Source organism: Mustela nivalis (assembly GCF_964662115.1).
Source record: "Mustela nivalis genome assembly, chromosome: 8".
Taxonomy (NCBI): Eukaryota; Metazoa; Chordata; class Mammalia; order Carnivora; family Mustelidae; genus Mustela; species Mustela nivalis.
The window spans coordinates 104,956,679-104,976,926 of record NC_139027.1 but is presented as its reverse complement, the minus strand read 5'-3'; the positions used below and the strand labels follow the sequence as shown (position 1 = coordinate 104,976,926).

Genomic DNA, 20,248 nt, shown 5'->3' with positions numbered 1-20,248 from the left:
GGATTTATAGTATTTAGCACTAATTTTGGAGAAGGGCAGGTTAGTGTCCACATCAAACATGTGGTATTTTACTGTTCATGTGTCCTTCCAGAATTAATTATGGAAAAATTTCTAAAGGGCCTCTTTGGGATTTAATGCTATTGATAAAATTTGTTTAACCAAAACTGATGGATGCTTGTTTTATTCATTTCTAATTGGGCAGCCTCACATTCTGCCGACAAGTAAAATTAATAAGCATTAAGTCTAATTGGCTTGCTCTGACTAAGGAGCTGAATACTTTCAGTAAGAATCCTAGACTGATTTTATTTTATTAATTAATTAATTAATTTTTTGTAACTTAGGAGACAAACCACAGAACTCTTTCCTGAATGATTTTTCTTTTATGGTGCCTTAAGCATCTTGGGTCTTTTTAGATGAACAACAGTACTTAAGCTGTTGGAAGAAAGTCTATCTTCTGAATGAAATGGCTTTTATTTGTATGGAACAATTAGCTATAATTAGCATGCAAGTTTTAATGATATTGTATTGTGAAGCTGATTATGCCTGTGGGACTGGTGATGCAAGTCACTTCTATTGTTTATTGTATGCAAATCCAAACACTTAGCTTTAATTAGACGTTGAAATCCAGAACAATTGTCAACAATTGCTTTAGTATTAACAAGTAGCAGGAACTGCCCGTCATGACTTTTTAAATGGCAGAGACTTATAAGCAATTGATTTGGCTTCCAAAAAAAGAAAAGGTAACTTGAAGTCAATCGTTTGCAGAACAAAATCAAGTTTGGGTCAGTCTGGTTGACAAGATGTTTCTGTCTTCCTATTTCCTCTGATTATGCCTCTCTGCTTTGTGAATTTTAATAGAAAGTGGCTTTTTGAAGAACAGTAAATTCAAAATAAAACTCGGTATTTTAAGAAGAGCCAGAAAGTGGACTGTTCTCAATCAGATATTTGATGATTCATGATCTGGTAGGATTCCAAAAAGGTCAGTAGTTTGGGTTCATCCTAGTTATTAATGCATGTTATGCTTTGTATATTGTAGATGAAAATCATTACATGAATTAACAGTCATACTGTGATGTTCTTTTAGTAGTGTAGTTGATAAGTCTTCCTTGGCCACAGAACTTCAAGGAAGAGAGGCTGAGCGTGGCTTTCTGATCACCCTACAAGCTCTCCAGCCTTTTCCAAGAGTCAATATCTTCCTTAGGCTTTAGTCTGCCTGTTCTAAAGATGACATGTTAGAAGCACATTCACAAGAAATTGGAAGTGACTTACTTCCATTTACTTTCCCCAGACTATTTGTATCTCAAAATGAGACCCAGAGAAAGAATATGCATTATCTGAAAGGATGGCTACACTTCCAGCCTTCAGATGAGGAAATTTTGTAACGTCTTTCCTTTCCTTTTTCTTTTCCTTTCCTTTTCCCTTTCCCTTTGCCTTTCCCTTTCCTTTTCCTTTCCATTTCAGCACATTTCCTAAACCTTCTCTAACTGGGGAAAAAAAAAAAATTATGAAGAAGAAGCAGCAGCTATAAGCATTCACACAGACATCGGTCTGTTTTGAATTACATTGGTATGTTAACAAAATAAAAAAAAGTTACTTGCTACCATTGTTCCAAAGGTTGATTTCTGATTTTTCTAACTTCTGTTGTGTCTGGATTCTCTCCCCATTTTTCAAAGAATGGCCCTCAATAGCTTGATAAATCAGCTAATAAAATATTTTAACATCTGCTAATGTTCCCGGAGTGTGTTGCATGCTGGTTCAAAGGCTTTGTAAAGGAGTGCAATAGAGGGAACCAGGGGCAATTCTGAAAGGCAATACTATCAGGTTTCAACATACTGCAGAACATCAATCTTTACCCAAAGATTTTGCTTGTAAATATTTACATTGTTTGCCCAGATGGTGGCACAATTGAAAAACGGGCATATTTTTTTTTAAGCATCTTTTAATAAACTTAAAAAAAAAAATCCATAAACTGGGATTGCAAAGTATAGAAACACATTAAATGTTCATTTGAAAACTTTTGCTTCTGTTGTCATTTTTTTTTTTTTTAGTCATGCCAGAGGATGTGAAAAGAATACAGGTTCTCTTTAGGTTTTGAGGATAGTATATTCTCATACTGCCCTTCACTTCGATAAACCTGAGCTCTTAGTAGCTTCTAAAATATTTCAGTTCAAGGCAATGGATGTTTACCAAGCACTGATCACGTACTAGGCACTATGCTGATGATTCTAAGGGCTTCTGTCTCCTTTATACAGTAAGAGAGGATGGGACTCCCATTAACTAGCTGCAATCAGGCCTTGGTCAGTGTCCCCAGTAGAATCCTCACCAAACACATGGTGAAAGACAATGGCAAGATACCTTGTTCTCTCACCTCAGAAACTGAAGTCACCTCTCAAGTGTCTTCCGGTTGTCATTTTTCTTCCTTTACACTCTGCTGTTAGAATCATACATATTCCGTGTCTCAATGTCATGTCACTTGTTTTTTGTTTCACTGGATCCTGAATGGATCTCTTTAATGGATCCATGGGCCTCAGTACAAAGTACCAAATCCTAAAGTTGGCTTTCAAGTCCCACCATCTGTCTCTTGGTTACCTCAAAGACCCAAATCCCACCACTCTTGCCCTCACCTCCCAGTTTTTGACTCAGCCACACAACTTCTTGCAGTTACCCAAATGGAATCCCTGCTTCTGCCTCTGTTTTGTTCTATATGTGTAGGGGCCAAGGTTCAGGGAGGGGGTAGGGTAGGGGGAATCAAGCAAAGCACCATTAGCATGAGCTTCTATTTAATTCTAGAATACCTGGGCTTGAGAAGTTGGACAAAGGTTCTAAGTGGGGAAAGAGGATTAAATGCTTAGCAGGAAGAGGGAGGAATTGTTCTTGGGGCTTAGCAGCCATTGTCTGAGCAATTTCGATTTTATCAGGAGAGGTAGAGAGAAACAGCTAGGGGCTACATTCACATGTGAGGTAGTAGGAAGGTAGGAACAGTTGTGGGGACAAGGCCAGGCAAGAGCCTCAGTGGAAAGCTATCCTTCAGTATCTCATAACTTTATCTGCAGAACTGTCCTTTAACCCTCTCCCCTCTTCCCATCTCTACTTGGCTAACTCTTGGTCACTGTGGTGCAGAGGTCACCTCTTCTCAGAAGCCCTCCTCATGCTTCATGGGAAGTCATCTCCCCACAGCCAGTACCCCACCCCCACCCCAGAGTTCTGTGCTCAAATCTGGAAGAGTATATATCACAGGATATTAAAATTCGCTGCTCGTTTCTCTGCCTACTATACTAGATTGCTCAATTTCTGAAAGGCAGGCCCATATAATGCCTAACTCTTTTTCTGGCATGTATTATGGCTTAATACATTACTCTGAGGAATGAATGAATGAATGAATGAATGAGTGAATGAATATGAAAGGTAGGTGAACCCTAAGTCTCTGTTGAGCAAGATGATCTTCCTGCCTTAACCTTCCTTTTTTCATCTATGATGTAGCCAGGTTGGCCTCCCTACCCCAAGACCAGTAATAGTCCAGCATGGGTGAGCCCATCCGGAAATAGTTCCAGGACAAACCTGCCTGTGTCTCCAAGACATCAGATGGTCTACCACAGTTAGTAAACAGGTTCTTATTAACTGAGATACAATTATATGGAAATACTACACTGCCGTCTATGAAATTCTAGATTTCAAAGTAGCAACTTGGGATCTGTTCCCACTCCACCCACCCTTAACATTTATAATGAAACACTGCCTAAAGCAGAATTATATTCTTAGGAAAAAATGAAAAGGGAAAAATGAAAAACATGTTTGAAGAACTCAACCCTTATTAACACCATTTTTTTTTCAGTAACAGTAACCATTAAACAGTTATGTAGTTAACCTGTGTAGTTTTTAAGCCTGCTAAAGTGTCTAATTAGTTAATTAGAAAAACAATTATGTGCTAAAAAAAGGAAATTTAAAAATTGACTATGGCTATAGAAAACTGTGTTCAAAATAAACTTCTATTTTGAGGCTTTAAAGCTGTCCTGTTGTGTTAATATTTCACAATTCTTTGTATTCATTAAAAGATTTTTTTCACAAAAATATTGGATAGTTTCCCAAAGTTCTCCTCTCTCACCTTCTGGTGTGTATCAAACAGAATATTGGAACTATCTAGTCAAACTGTAGTTGGAATTGTATTTGGTAAAAGGCTATTTCATTGGAAACCATTCAAAAAAGACGCATAGGGAAAATTATTTTAATTTATAGGGTCACTGCTCCTCTGTCATAATCAATTATAAGTAAACTATTTCTCAGGACGTGTTTTTTTTTTTTTTTTGCTATTGTTAATAATCAATTTGTGAAGCATTTAGAATAAGCAAAAACAAAAAATACATGTTTATAAAAAATAAAAATAAATAAATAAAAAAGAATAAGCAAAAACACATCTGATGGCAAGATCACTTTTAAGAGGCTGCTCTTTTGTTTTCCTTCAGCACTGCACATACATGTTGTTTACATTTATTTTGTGAATGGTGGGAACTCATGTTGTTTACATTTATTTTGTGAATGGTGGGAACTCATGGTCCCAGAGGCATGGAATGAACAAACAATCTCTGAATGCAGTCTGCAAGTTAGAGAAGAGAAATTGATCATTTCCAGACAATAGTGCAATTATCTTTTCCAATTTGAGGAGTAAAATAATCTATGCAATTTACTTCCAAATAAAGTACACTTATATTGAATAATGTTGCAGTTGCCAATCTTCCCATCCAATGCCCCTCCCTTCTGACTCTAGTTATCCCTACTCCTGGTTAGCCTGGACTTGTCATGGTGCTCCTATTGGGAAGTTTTTACTCTTGTCTGTGCTGCTTCCTTGACCTTGAAATATGTTAAAAGAAATCTACTACTTCCTGAGATTCTAAAAATTAAACTTCCTTACCCCAGCAGACACATTCTATACCATGAACTGCAAAAATGAAAGCCATCAAAGAAGGTGAGATTTTGGCTTTGTATGAAAAGTGCTGAGTAGGCATGAAAGATCTCTGGGTGAGGAAAAGGCAATTTCTCCTGAAGGCCTAGAGATGAAAGAGGCAGCATGGGTAGCTAGGTGATTGATTTCTCCTCTGCAACTTAGAGTATCAGGATATAATTGCTGGCTTGGACAATTGGGTACTGTATTTATAGGAACATAGTGTCTAGTGAATGGTGGGAGATTTCAGATCCTAGAGTCCTCCAACAAAAAGTATGTTCCAATTCTGTCTTTCCCATTGTTGTAACAGCTACAATAGTGGACAATTTATGTAATTACTCTGTGCTTTGGTTTCTTTATCTTTGAAGTGGGAATACTAATATCAACCTGGGAAAGTTGTAAGGATTGAAGATAATGTATGCCAGGCACTTATCACAGTGGTTGGTTTGCACATAAGCACTAAATAAACAGTAACTATTATAACAATGACTGGATGGTCTTTACCCTTCTATTAAGGGTGAATTGAGCTAAGACAGTTCTAAAGACTTAATAAAACAAATTTGCCTCATGACTCCTAAGAATAAGGAGACATGAGGAAAGGTGTTTATCATCTGAGGAACTAAAGTGGACCCCGGGAAGTAAGAAAGAGTTGCTACTATATCTTTGTCTGGAAACAGTAAGACTGGAATATAGCCATCAGGATCTATTTGTAGTAGGTTGAGAGCCCAGGGTCAAAAAAGCAAACAACAACAAAAGAAAGAAACAAACGAACAAAAAAAAAAACCACAACAGTTTCCTTTTTTATGGTGAAGGAGTCTGGCATGACTGAGGCTCTGTTTTGAACCCATTACAATTAGACTCCAGTAGTTCAATGTCCAGTTGTAATGCGGCTATGTTTCCTTCACATGTACAGATCCATACCCTCAGCCTTGGGATATGTCAGACCTCATTCTTCTGCTAAAGTGATTTCGGTCTTTCTCCTTGTCTCTACTCCAGAGACAAAAATATTGGTTTGATAGCAAAAGCAAAGGCAACAAAAGCAAAAAGCTTTTGGGACTACATCAAAGTAGAAAGCTTCTGTGCAGCAAGGGAAACCATCAACAAAACTAAAAGCCAACCTACTAAGTGGGAGAAAATATTTGCAAATCATATATTTAAGAAGGGGTTGATATCCAAAATTTGTAAAGAACTTACAAAACCCAATAGGTAAAAACAAAAAGAATTCAATTAAAACTAGGTGGAGGAGCTAAGTAGACATTTTTCCAAAGAAGATCTATAGATGACTAACAGGTACATGAGAAGGTACTAAACATCACTAATCATAAGAAAAATGCAAATCAAGACCACCATGAAGTATCACCTCACACCTGTTAGAATGGCTGTCATAAAAACAAACAAATAACAACTGTTAGCAAGGATGTGGAGAAAAGGGAACCTTTGTGCATTGCTGGTGGGAATGGTGCAGCCACTGTGGAAAACTGTACGGAGGGTCCTCAAAAGCGGTAGATTCAACATACAGTAGACATCAGATTTACTGAATATGAAGTCTCTTGGTAAAAATACAGGTAGCTTGGTGGTGGTAAATGGTCCTTTGTTAAGGGAAACAAATGAATAAGCTGATCCTTCCATGCAGGGCTGTAAATTCTAGGCAGAATGCAAGCACAAGCTTCCAAGGTGCTTTGAAAAAGTCCTTCATCTGCTCTGAGTCCATACAGATAGTGTCCCAAAAGGGAGAAGTGACATTTAGGGCACAAAGCTATACCTAGACAGAGGTGATTTGTGTTTGACCTGCAGGATCAGGCCTGTCTCTGAGCAGTGAAGGTTCCTGAACTCCCAGCAGTCCATGAGTGGTTCCAAATATCCAGTGGGGAATATGGAAACAACTTAAACTGCTTTCATCATCACTGAAGGAAATATACCTAATTTCAGCAAAGATACTGCCTTTTCATAAGTGCATTTCAAGTGCACAAAACTTACTCTAGCTAGAATGCAAGGAGAAAGCAGAGTATCCTGGACAACCATTTACATTTAGAAATATTCACAAAACACTGGGACAGATGCAAAAATAAAGTTCAGGGTAAGGGCTCCTCCAGTAAAAGTGTTTTGAAGTAGCATTATTATTTTTACTTGGTTGGATTTTTACGACTAATGAAAACCAGTGACATAACTTGTGCTAAGTGTTCTACTGTTAAATTCTCCTACTGTGAAAGAAGTCCAGCTGGCAAACACAGCTGTCTGAAATCCCTTCCTAGGAAGACACACCAATCCGCATTGTGCTCAGGCAACTCCGATTCCCTGGACTCTGTGACAAAAATAGGACTATTATTGTTTTTTTAAAAGATTTATTTATTTATTTGAGAGAGAGAGAGAGAGAGAAAGCACACAAGTGGGAGCAGGGAGAGATGGAGAGGGAGAGAGAGAATCTCAAGCAAACTGTGGAGCCTGACATGGGGCTCTGTCTCATGACCCCCAGATCGTGACTGGAGCCAAAAACAGGAGTTAGATGCTTAACTGACATGAGCTGCCTCATGACTATTATTTTTACTGAAAGACTTGTTATTTGAAATATATAGAAAAAGGAAAAAAAAAAAAAGAAAAGAAAGAAAAATTACCCATGATCCCAACTCAATTTAGGTGTCCACAGAATGACTATATGGTATTTGTTGACTATCCTTTACCTCAACACTTAATTTTTTAATTATGTAATGTAAGAAATAAAAGTTCCAGCTTTGTTTCCTTTTCTCTTCTCTAGACACACATTTAAATGGCTCCATTTTATGTTTGTTTTCCCAAGCAGGGCTGCAATGAATATTCCCACCCAATCATCTTGATGCATCTGGGCCATTATTTCTGTAAGACAGCATTGTTTGGGGGGATAAGCTTTTATTACTTTTGGATTGTAGAAAGCAAAATATTCCTTATAAATAATTTAGAAATAAAGTAGTAATCGTTTTTAATGATGTAGTAACAGTGAAAGAATTGATCACACTGTGTTCGTTTCACAGAAAGAACTCAGATTTCTGAACTTTGAAATCCTGCCAAATGCTGCGGAGTCTCTTCTGGGCCAAGCCCTGTGTGGTGGCATCAAAGATCTGAAATGAAAATCCTTGCCCTTTAGGCAGGTGTCCTAGATTTATGTATCAAGAAAATTTGATTATCCCAATATTGACCCTTTGCCTAGAATTTGTGAGAATTTTTGCTCCAGATTAAATGAGATTAAATGAGATAAAAACCTGTAAAGCTCTTAGCACAGGGTTTCACACATAGTAATAGGTGCTTCAAAGATGTCATTGTGCTTATCATTATCATCACTAATACTATCATCATTTTGAATTATTGCTTGCAGTATTCCTAAACCACCTCTATGTAGGAATGTTCTCAGGGAATTCAAAGAGGAGCGTTATTGTGTTTGTGAAGTGCTTTGTGAACTTGTCTTTTAATCTTTTCTCGTTAACCTCTCACTGGCTTCTTCACATTACTAAATTTGAAAATTCCTGTATGTTTTATTCTTCTAGTTTGGTTTGCATTATTAATGAATGTGTAATAATTGGACAATGATTTGGCTCTGAAATTTCTATTCTTAGAAATCAGACTAAAGCTCTATTTCTCAGCCTAGGGATAGCTGAAAGTCCATTTTAACAGTCATGGTTGTCTGCAGGGGATTGCCAGGCTCAATAGCCTGGTTTTCCTGTGAATCCCAGGTGTTTCTCCAAGATGTCTCTCCAAAGGTCGTATGGGTAACTGTAAAGCAGGCAGCAAGAAGGCTCAAAATGCCATGATCTTTCGCCCATGTATATCTCTAAGGAATATTTAGAGGTTTTCTACGTTCTGCAGGAAGGCCCAAATGTAAGCCATGAATGACACAAAAGAAAATGTATTTTATTTTTTTTTATTTTTTATTTTTTTTAAAAAAAGACACATTTATTCAGCGTCATGATCAGACTATTACATTTAGCAATCAACAGCATGGGTGCAAAAAAAAAAAAAATCTACATTAAAACCCTTTGTTGGAATGCTTTACACTTTCCACAGAACAGAAACTAAAATAACCTGTTATACAATTAGTCACAAATACAGTCCTCGAGTTTTTTTGCCCATACACATGAGTATTGTCTAAAACATGTCTTCTTTGTAGCAGCTAGGCCCTGCCACCACTGTGCTTGGCTGAGTTCACAAATCTGTTGTAACCTGTAGCTTCCCTGTCACTTCTCTGGCTCTCCTCTCCTGCTAAGCTTTGTTTCCTGGCAGTAATTAAAACCTTCTGCCACTGCCATAGCTGCTGCTGCTGCTGGAACCACCATAGCCACCTTGGTTTCGTGGTTTGGCGAAGTAATGGCCTCCACCACCATAAGGGCCAGAGCTTCTGCCTCCAAAATTGCCTTCTTTCATGGGTCCAAAATTTGAGGATTGATTGTTGTAATTGCCAAAATCATTATAGCTTCCGCCACCTCCAAAGTTGCTTCCATCATTACCAAATCCGTTATAGCCATCCCCACTGCCACCATATCCACCACCACCTCGACTGCCACCAAAGCCACCTCGACCACTGAAGTTTCCTCCGCGACCAAAGTTGTCATTCCCACCAAAACCACCTCCACGACCACCACCAAAGTTTCCAGAACCACTTCGACCTCTTTGGCTGGATGAAGCACTAGCCATCTCTTGCTTAGAGAGCGCTTTCCTTACTTCACAGTTGTGGCCATTCACAGTATGGTATTTTTGAATGACAATCTTGTCTACAGAATCATGGTCATCAAATGTTACAAAAGCAAAACCCCTCTTTTTGCCACTGCCTCGGTCAGTCATGATCTCAATCACTTCGATTTTCCCATACTGTTCGAAATAATCTCTTAGATGATGTTCTTCAGTGTCTTCTTTAATGCCACCAACAAAAATCTTTTTCACAGTTAAGTGGGCACCAGGTCTTTGAGAATCTTCTCTTGAGACAGCCCTCTTTGGTTCCACAACTCTTCCATCCACCTTGTGTGGCCTTGCATTCATGGCTGCATCCACCTCCTCCACAGTGGCATAGGTGACAAACCCAAAGCCTCTGGAGCGCTTGGTGTTCGGATCTCTCATTACCACACAGTCCGTAAGTGTTCCCCATTGCTCAAAATGGCTCCTCAGACTCTCATCGGTTGTTTCAAAGCTCAGACCTCCGATGAAGAGCTTCCGCAGTTGTTCAGGCTCTTTGGGAGACTCTGACTTAGACATGACGGCGGTGGGAGGGGAGACTTTAACGATGCTTACTCGGCGGCGTCCACAGGCAGAAAGCAAGAAAATGTATTTTAAAGTCTCCCTCAGCTCTTGCCTTTAAGGAAAGAAACTCCTACTAATTATTTATTGCAGGTTTTAGGAAAAACAAACAAACAAAAAAAAATGAAAAAACAAAAAAAACCTTAAACTTTCTTCATTATGATTATTGAAGGAAACAGGACCCAATCTAAGCACAAATATGGCCTTTTTAAAAAACAGACATCAAGTTCACAGAAATGTAGCCAGAATTCAAGGAGAAAGCAGGACATAATTGGGCAACGATTTTGCATTTGGAAAAAATCTGCAAAACTCTGGGACTCCTGCAAAGCAAGGTGCAATAAGCACTCTTACGGTAAAAGTGGAATAATCACGGCTGTTTAATTTGGCTGAATTTTATGCCTAATAAAGGCAATGAAATAACTTGTTCCAAATGTTACAGTTCTGTTGGGGAAGAAGGTCAGCCACTCTCATTTCTTTGTGAGGAAGGTGGAGAAAGAAGAGCTGCTTGGATTCGAGGGTCAGAGATCAGGGAAATGCTCAGGGTATTAGAACAGCACCCCTCCTTTGAGAGTTAATAACACGTTTTTATATCACTCATAATTTGGGGTTGTTGTGGGGAGGGTGGGTGAGGTAATGGAGCGCTATGTGATGCCTGTGTGTCACATGTATGTTGACCACTAAACTATTTGTCCAATCGTTTTTGAAGGACACCTGTGGTTTGTAGCATGGGAACCTCTTTCTAATTTAAACCCTTTTATCATGAATTATTATACTAATATTTCTTCCCATTTATTAAGCACCTGTTCTGACCAGACACATTTCCTATTTGTCTCTAAGATTTACTAAGCTCTGGAATGAAGGAACTTGAGACTTGGAGGAGAAGTTAAGAAAACACCCAAAGACACAGGGCTACTAAGAAGCAAAGCTGAAAGGAGTCTACACCTAGCACTCCACCAGGGTTGTTTTTTTTTTTTTTTTTTTTTTTTTTTTCCCTACTCTCATTCTGCTGTTGAAATCCTGTTCACTTTCTCTATGTGGCATGCCAACATGGGAAACAGTCAGTCGTCCTCCCCCCAAGTAAGGACATAATCCTGCTCTGAAGTTGGATTAGGTGCAACTAATTAGGTCTTCTCAGAATGAGGATTACGGCTCCTTCACTCTTTCCTCATGATTGATCCCTAAGTCTGCTACCATTCCCTTCTGGGTATAACGCAAGGGCTGAAATCTTTATCCTTCAAAACTCTGCAGCCCAGAACATAATATATGCATTGTTAGGCATCCCAAAGGCAGGGTAAGTTTTATAACTATAACATCACTGCAATATTTCAATATAGCTTGCTATCACTGGGACCCGGAGGCCTTTTATTCTGTCATACATATACATTTGTCACCATTCCCAGGCTTTTATTGGTACCGTTTATTTCTTTTTTCTTCCCAAGTGTACTTATTAAACACTATCCTGTTTATTTCTGCCCAGTTCTCTCATTTGTCACTATAGAGTGACCTTGACAAATTAGAAAAGCGAGTAAAAATCCCATCTCTTCAAAGTTTCCCATTATCAGATCCTCTTCCTCCTTCCTTCCTTCCTCCTTCTCCCCTTCGCTCCCTCTTTTCCTTCGCCAGAGGCTTAGAGAATTTAATATACCCACGATCACACAGTTAGAAATTCTATCCCAGTTTAGTCTCCCATACTAAACATACCTTTTCATCTAGTTCTCTAGACTCTAGATCCTCTACGTACAGTGTAATGTATGAACCCGCAGCGTTAGAATGACCAATAGGATTGTTACTAATGCAGAATCTCAGGCTCCAGTTTAGAACTTCTGAGTTAAAAGCTGCATTTTTACAGGACTACAAGCGCTTCTAAAATCAAAATTTGATAAACACTAATCCAGATTACAGGAACCTATCTAACAGATTAGTCAACTTTTCTTCTTGTCTAGCAGAATTCTGCTCACCTGTCCTCCACATCACTCAAGGTCATTAGTCAGACTCCTGGCAGGGAGATCTGATTTATTTTGCTAGCGAACGGATTAGAGGGTGGGTTTTGGATCCAGTTCTTCCCAGTGAACGTTCAAGATGTGGGCTCAGAAACTCAGGGAAAGGATTTCTTTCTCTTTATAATTAACCACATGGGAAGGAACACTTTTTTCTTTTGCTACTAGATATTATGGTATCATTTTAAGATGCCAGAAACTCCGGTAGCCGACTTACAGCCAAGATGGGATGGGTGCCAAGGACAAACCTAACTGGTAAAGCTGGCAGAGAGGAAATACAGAATGTCAAAGCCACCTCATTTCAGGATTCCTTCTTGTTGGGTTTGTTTGTTTATTTGCTCAATTGTTAAGTAAGCGGACTTGGGATGTTACTTGCAGCCAAAAGCATTCCCACTGATACCAATTATGTTCTTCTTTGGTGGTAAATGTGTTGCCAGAAACAGCATCAGCTGTTTGTTAAAAGCAAGATCAATAACACCAATTACTCCACTGAAAAATTATTAGTTTGATCAGATAATTAATTTATAAATTATGAGTTCTTTATCTCTTTAAACAAATTTCTGTCTTCCTTTACTTTTACCCTCGCACACCTTTCTCTCCTATTCTCATCTGCTATATTTTCTTTTATGTAGGATCTTGAAATACGCACATGCTTTAATATTGTTAGAAATTTATCTTTGATTTCTACTGAAAATCTACCATAGAGAGTAGATGAGAGAAAAGGAGAGTGACATTCAGAAGATAATTCAGGAGTAGAGAACACAAAGGATTTGGTGTTCAGTTCCTTCTTAGTTTTCATTTAGCTCCTGGTCATTTTAAGATGACACTCATCTTCCTTGTCTTTCAATATTGGTCATTTGAAGACATAATGTTTAGTATAAATTTTCAAATAACTAGTAAAATTATTTCTTACAAAGCAGAAGTGGCCCATGTGATTTTTAATTGACTTTTTTATATTACTTAAGCAAAGTTCTGTTAACAAAAGCTGATGTATGATTTCTGGGAAGATTTATAACCCTCTACCCCCAACCAATTTCTGATTCTGTGTTGATTAATAACCTAATCTTGAATTTGGGATAACTTTAAAGCTTCTTCTCTAGCCATAATAAGAATTGGCAAGGATGAGATTTTTTTCAGCCACCTGAGAAAAACAAAGAATGAGTTCAGTAAGTTAAAAGAATCTCTTTATAGATCAGTGATGCCTACTAAATATATATATATATATATATATATATATATATATATGAAGATGGTTTTAGGACAGGGACATTATCAATATGGCAACATGGCTCCTTCCCAACTTCAATCCCCTTTACAAAAAGGCCAATTAGCAACTATCCATAGATAAGACACCACTGTGATAAACCCAGAACCAGAGGTGAGGTAAGTATTCCCAGGACCACAGAGACTTAGAAGGACTGCATTAGAAGGGTAGGAGAAACAGCTACACTCTGCTTGCATTGCTCCTCTTCCAGGCCAGTACAGTGATGTACTGTGCCTATGGTTCCACTGGTAGGAAGAGAGCCCCAGGTGGATATCCAGCTCCCCCAGCATTGCAGGACACGTCCCACAAAGCCCATTCAGGTTTCACCTAAAGGGAATAAATGGGGGAATCTGCATGGATAAACAAGTGGAGATTGCATAGAGATGGAGAAGGGGGAAGGGATTTACAGCAACCAGTGCTCAGATTTGGGTGGATTGAATTTCTTCATGTGGTGGTGTTCAAGCAGAGATCCTAGCCAGTGGGCCTGGCCATCCACAGAACCAAGCTGGTAGCCCCATCTGGCCAAGGTGGTCATTTGGCAGTTCTGCCTGATTTTGGTGCCCAGCCAACAAACTATACTAATCTGGAGCTTGTTCTACAGCCCTGGCCAGAGAAGCAAATTTAGAGTGCTGTTCAATTACTGTGTATAGCCTGTAGTCCTGCTGGATGAGGAAGCCTGGCCAGAAAACCTGGGCAGCTATGGAGCCCATCCTATACTCTTTATTTGTGCAAGGAGCCAAGCCATCAGCCCTGCCAACTGCTGAGCATAACCCCTGGCCCCACAAAACCAGGGAGCCTGAACAGTGGCTCTGGACAGACTCAGAGCATAGTCTACAGTGCCACCAAGTATAAAGTCTAGTTTACAGCACTGCCCTAAAGCAGAGCCCACCCTAATGCCCTGCCTAGGTCCTGAACACAGCCTGTAGCCAACCCCAGGCAGGAAACCCAGCCACTGACCCTACCCAACCATGGAGCATAGTTTGCAGTCCCAATTGATGGGGAGCCTGGATAGAGACATAGAGACCCTGCCTAACCACAGAGCATGGTCTCTAGTCCACCTGACTATGAAATATAGTTGGATGCCATTCTCAACCAAAGAGCCCAGCCAGCAGCCAATCTTGTCATGAAGCCAGCCTGTAGCTTCACCCTGTATAATGGTGAAGCCACCAGAGAGAAACTGCATGTCACTTAAACATGGAGTCTAGTCAGTGACAATACTTAGGGGGCATAGACTGAGACCACACCAGAGCAGGAGCAACTGGGAGCCCAGCCTGTTGCCCTGCCCAGTCACAGAGTATAGTGGCATCACCTTGGTCAGGAACACAGCCTGCAATATCACCCAAACACAGATGATTGTGGAGCTCCATTGGTGGCCCCACCTGACTGCAGAGCACAACAAGCAGCCTTGCCCAATCAAAGAGGCCACCCAGTAGTCCTGTTTGAACATGCCCATCAAACAGGCCCATCACACAGCACAGCCATCCCTTTACCTCAAAGCACAGGGAGTGGCCTTGCCCAACTAGAGACTCCAGTAGCAAGCCCTGCCTGGCTATAGATGCTACCAGCTGACAAGGTCAGTACCTCAAGCTGAGGGACTAGTGAAGATCTTTCTAGGCCAGAGCAAACCTGTAAAGTTCAGAAGAGGACACATCTAACTCAAAGGCATGTAGATGTCAATGCAAAGAACCAAGGATCAAAGAATCAGGCAAATATGACAGGAAAAAAGAAATGAATAAAATTCCAGTAACTGACCCTAAAGAAACGGAGATCTGTGAACTGTCAGACATAAGATTCAGAATAATCCTCTTATGGTTTAGTAAGCTACGAGAATACATAGAAAACTAAATGAAATTAGTTAAATAGTGCATGAACAAAGTTGAGAAATTCAGCACACAAATAAAAGCCATCAAAATAACAACAACAACAAAAATCCTAGATATGAAAAATAAAACTGGAGAATCCAATAGAGAGATTCAACATCAGACTTCATGAAGCAAGCAAAAGAAAGTCAGTCAACTAAAAGATAGATCATTTGAAATTATTCAATCAGAGAAGGAAAAAAAAAAGGGTGGGGGTGAAGAAAGTCTGCTTTATGGGATTTGTGGTACATCGTCAACTATTTTTTTTTTTAACCTGGGATGGTTATTTTTTTTTAATTTTTTATTTTTTATAAACATATATTTTTATCCCCAGGGGTACAGGTCTGTGAATCACCAGGTTTACACACTTCACAGCACTCACCAAAGCACATACCCTCCCCAATATCTATAATCCCACCCCCTTCTCCCAAACCCCCTCCCCCCAGCAACCCTCAGTTTGTTTTGTGATATTAAGAGTCACTTATGGTTTGTCTCCCTCCCAATCCCATCTTTTTTTATTTATTCTTCTCCTACCCACTTCGTCAACTATTTTTAAAGGTCTTGCTAACACACACACACACACACACACACACACACGCAATGTAAGTACATAAGGTGATAGACTAGCCCTCTTTTGATAGTCATTTTACAATGTATACATTTGTCAAATCATTACATTATACACCTTAAACTTATATAATGTTATATGTCAATTATCTTTCCATACAGCTGAGAAAAATACTTTATTGCTTTATTTATTTAATTTATCTGTATAAAATTTAGTGAATTTTTTTCTAACATTTTATCATAGAAAATTCCAACTGTACAAAAAAAAAGGAGAAATAATAGGATAATTTGCCCATCCATTTGCCCATCATAGCTTTAACAATTATCATCTCATGGTCTAAATCATTTTATCTATACCCCTCCCATGTTTTCCCAACCCCTGTATTATTTTGAAGTAATTCTCAATATATCATGGGGTCAGTAAATATTTCATTTTGTATTTCTAACAGAAAAGGTACTTGAAAAACATGAGCTTAATACTTTTATTACACTTCAAAAAAAAAAAAGTTAACTTAATTTTCCTTGATATCAAATAGTCATTATTCGTTTTTTTCTAAAAAAAAAAAAAAAGAAAAAGAAAAAGACTCTCTCTCTCTCTCTGTCTCCCCCGCTCTCTCCCTCTCTTCTCATTGCCATTTATTTATTGCACAGGCTGTGTTGTTTGTCCTGCAGATTTCCCTTGATCTAGATTTAGAGATTGCATGTCTAGCCCTTCTATCTTGTAGTTGCTATTTCATGTTTCCCTGTCTGTTGTATTTTTCTTAAATTTGTAGTTTTATAGCTAAAAGATGGATCAGATTCTGGCGATATTTTTTTTTTTTCTTGGTGGTAACTTCATAGGCAAAGGTGTATTATTCTGTAAGGAGAATATATGAAGTCCATTTTTCTCACTTGTTAAGATATTTGCAGTCTTTGATGATGTTATCTTCTTTCTTCTGTCTTTTGAGATCTGGAGTGGAATTTTGTCCCTGGCTACATTATCTGATTAGGAATCATCAGTTTGGGCCACTGTGTTGTGCTGAGAAAACCTTGCTGAATTGCCTATAAAATTTTGTGTAGTGAGCCTATTAGTTTTTCTGAATGAAGGAGAGAAGGAGATAAGTTGTTTTAGTGCTTTAGAGTATTGAAATGCCAATACAGAGTTGTATGTATCAATTTGTAGGCAATGGCTGGAAAGTAGGTTAATAACTTCACCACTCACTGCGTGACCTTGGGCAGGTTAATTCCATGACTGCCATTTTTATCATTTGAAAAATGGGCATAGCTATACCTATGTTTCCTATGAAGGTGTAATGTGTGTGTGTGTGTGTGTGTGTGTGTGTACACTCAATAAATGAGAGCTATTATGTTTATGTTTAAAATTGATTTTTAAAAATATTTTATTCAATTTATTTGAGAGAGAGAGAGCATGCATGCAGAGGTGGGTGGGGTGGGCAGAGTGAGAGGGATAGGAAGACTCCCTGCTGAACAGGGAGTCCATGGCAAGGCTTGATCCCAAGACTCTGAGATCTTGACCTGAGCTAAAGGCAGATGCTTAACCCACTGAGCTACCTGGAAGCCCCCTAAAATTGTGATTTATTTTGACAATAAATAATAATGCAGTGTGATTTGTCTTATTTTAAGATTGATTTGCTGATAGTATAGATTTTCCTGTGTATGTGGGTGAGCGGTAGAACATTTATCTAATCAGCAGATTAGTCCATTTCTTTTATTTTTATTACTAATGTTAAGAAAACAATATCCCTGGTTTGTAAATCTCCTAAATCCTAAATCCTATATTCTCTCAATGTCATATTACAGTATTATATAACAGATCCACCCAAGAATCTTTCTTTCTCTGTGGTATATACCTTATAGTTTTCCTTTTGTTTGGATATTTTACATCTTTCTAAAGATAAATACTGGCTTGTAGAAAGTTGAGAATGATACAGGTGATTCTTGTCAAATAGAAATGAAAGTGAAATTTATCTAGTAGAAAAGATAATCCAAAAGGTTAGTGTTTAATTATTAGAGCAATAGGCAGTTTTGTATCTGTACTAGCAATCTAACTTCACAATTCTTTCAGTCAGTGACAACGGACACTCAGTCTCTCAAATTCTTCCTGAACAAGTTTTACCATTATGCTGTTTCCCTCATTAATGAAAAAGAAAATCGTTGACATGTGCTCACTATATATTTGTATGAGAGCAATGTGTTTGGCTTTTTGAAAATTATGCCTCAGTTCTATGCTTCTAGCCTCAGTGGTGCATTTTGTTCACTGGTTTGATATTAATTACAGATTTTAAATACACCAATGACATTTCTGTAGAATTTGTTGAAGAGTATATACATCTCACCTCATTGACACATGACCACCTGGAATCTATATTGGTTTTAGATATTTAGCCAAAGAACTAAACATCCCATCTACATCAAATAATCTGTAGGGTAGTATCACTGTTTTACTGTATTTTGATGTAGGTCATGCATTAAGATTTTCTGCATTTGTCAATATGTTCCGTTTCGGAAGACAAAGATTTTCCTTCTATGGGAGTTAGATCTCTTTGTCTTTTTATTTTTAAAGTGATTGAAGATGTAAGTTTCAGTTTGGGGGGGGTATTTATATGTTTATGATAATTCTAAGTTTTTAATAATAAAGTATTCATAAATTCCTCTTTTCTGAATTCTTCAAAGACTATGCTGTAATCTCCAGCCCATTTACTGCCCATCTCTACTGATTTTACATGCAGAAAGAGTCTTTCTTGCTTGGAAAAAAGATTAAATTCAACTACATTTTTTAATGCTGAGAGAGAAGTGTATGGGAAAATGAATGGAGGCAAGGAATTCATCAAAGTTGGGGAAGGGGGTAGTTTTCCAAAGGTTGTTGAGAAAAGAGTTTATGAGGGCTGTGGATTGAAAAGAGAAAGGAAATTTAATTAAAATTTGTGAGCAATATGTTGGATCTCTTTTACTATACTTTGAGATACTTGGGTATACAGTGAAATTACTTGATAAATACGGTTTGACCCCTGAATCATGTTTTTTTTTTTTTTTTGAATGAAGAAGAATTTGGAATCTAATGTGATTCTCCAAGTTTATTAATTTATATTTTTATTCTGCCAATATTTATTGAGTACTAATTATGTGCTAGGGTTTTATGTGCGAGATAAGTAGTCTGTCCTCAGGGAACTTATATTTTTATTGGGGGCTAGTAAGAGTGCCGAAAATAAACAAAGGGATAATGATAGAATATGTTTTATACATGAGGAGGAGATGGAGGCCATGAGGATATAAAACAGGCTGAGTAGGCTAGAGAGAGAAAAGAATGTTATTTTACATATGAGGATGAAGTAAGGCTGCCACTTAGGAAATAGCCCATTCCATTCTAGCCAGGTAGAAAAAACTCATCATATTAAGTAGACCAGTCTAAGTAGACAGACTCTTGAGTAACAGTTTCTTAGACCTGAACCCTGATGGAGGTGTGAATCTATAGTACTTTGTATCCTTCAGAAGCTAGCACTGATATTAAATTTTTAAAAAATGAAATTATAGAATCCAGAAATATTTTTGAGGGTGAATATAGCTGGGAAATACACATTAGAGAAGAGAGAAGTTCAGTGAGCCCTCCCTAAAATCATTTTCTGTTTAGAAAAAGAGAAGTTATATGACATTTCTCTAGTCAAGATTTGTAACAGTTCCGTGGAATTCTCATAGAACATAGAGGCTCATCAGGGAAACAGAATACGAAGCAACTCTCTTTTATCAATTTAGAGCTCCTTTGTCAAGGGAGGATTATTTTCCCATAAATTCGATTTAAAGGGAAGGAAACGTAACTCACTTTCAAGGTCATTAAAAAGGATATGAAAAGTTAGATCCTATTAAAAAAAAAAACTTCAATAAGCTAAACTAACTGGCAGCAAGAGAGCAAGATATTTTCTCAATAAATATTGTATAGATGTGCTTTCTCAATTACCTTTTTTTTTTGGACCGTGAACAAAATGTAAATGTCATGGATAAATGATAGCTGTAATGATGTTTTCCAGCATCGTGCTCCATGTTACCATGCCTTCTTAACAAAGATGTTAAATCATTAAGAGTCATATTTCATGATAATTAACTGCAAATCTGGTAATATTACCACTTTTCATTTGGTGTGAAATGATGAGGGAGAACCACAAGGTTTATTGGAGGTACATGGCAAAGGACAGAGTGACTTAATGTATGTATATAAATCTTATAAAACTACCTATTGGACAGCATTTTATGATAGACATAAATTCCCATTCACTCTCCACTAGTGATAGACAGTGAGGTCTGCAGTGGAAGCAGAAAGCTGGGATGGGAAATCACCCTCGAGAGTAGAAGGAATTCATAGTTTCCTTTCCTATTC

The 20,248-nt window shown here is 38.1% G+C and overlaps 1 protein-coding gene and 1 pseudogene across 5 annotated transcripts in view; one reads left to right on the top strand and one right to left on the bottom strand.

Annotated features, from left to right (window-relative positions):
- MACROD2 (mono-ADP ribosylhydrolase 2) overlaps positions 1-20,248 on the top strand; it is a 1,944,634-nt gene that overhangs the window by 1,229,107 nt on the left and 695,279 nt on the right. The gene's annotated exons all lie outside the window — the stretch shown is intronic.
- LOC309871039 (heterogeneous nuclear ribonucleoprotein A1 pseudogene) lies at positions 8,814-10,212 on the bottom strand (annotated as a pseudogene). Its single transcript has one exon. The product of its transcript is annotated as a heterogeneous nuclear ribonucleoprotein A1 pseudogene (transcript).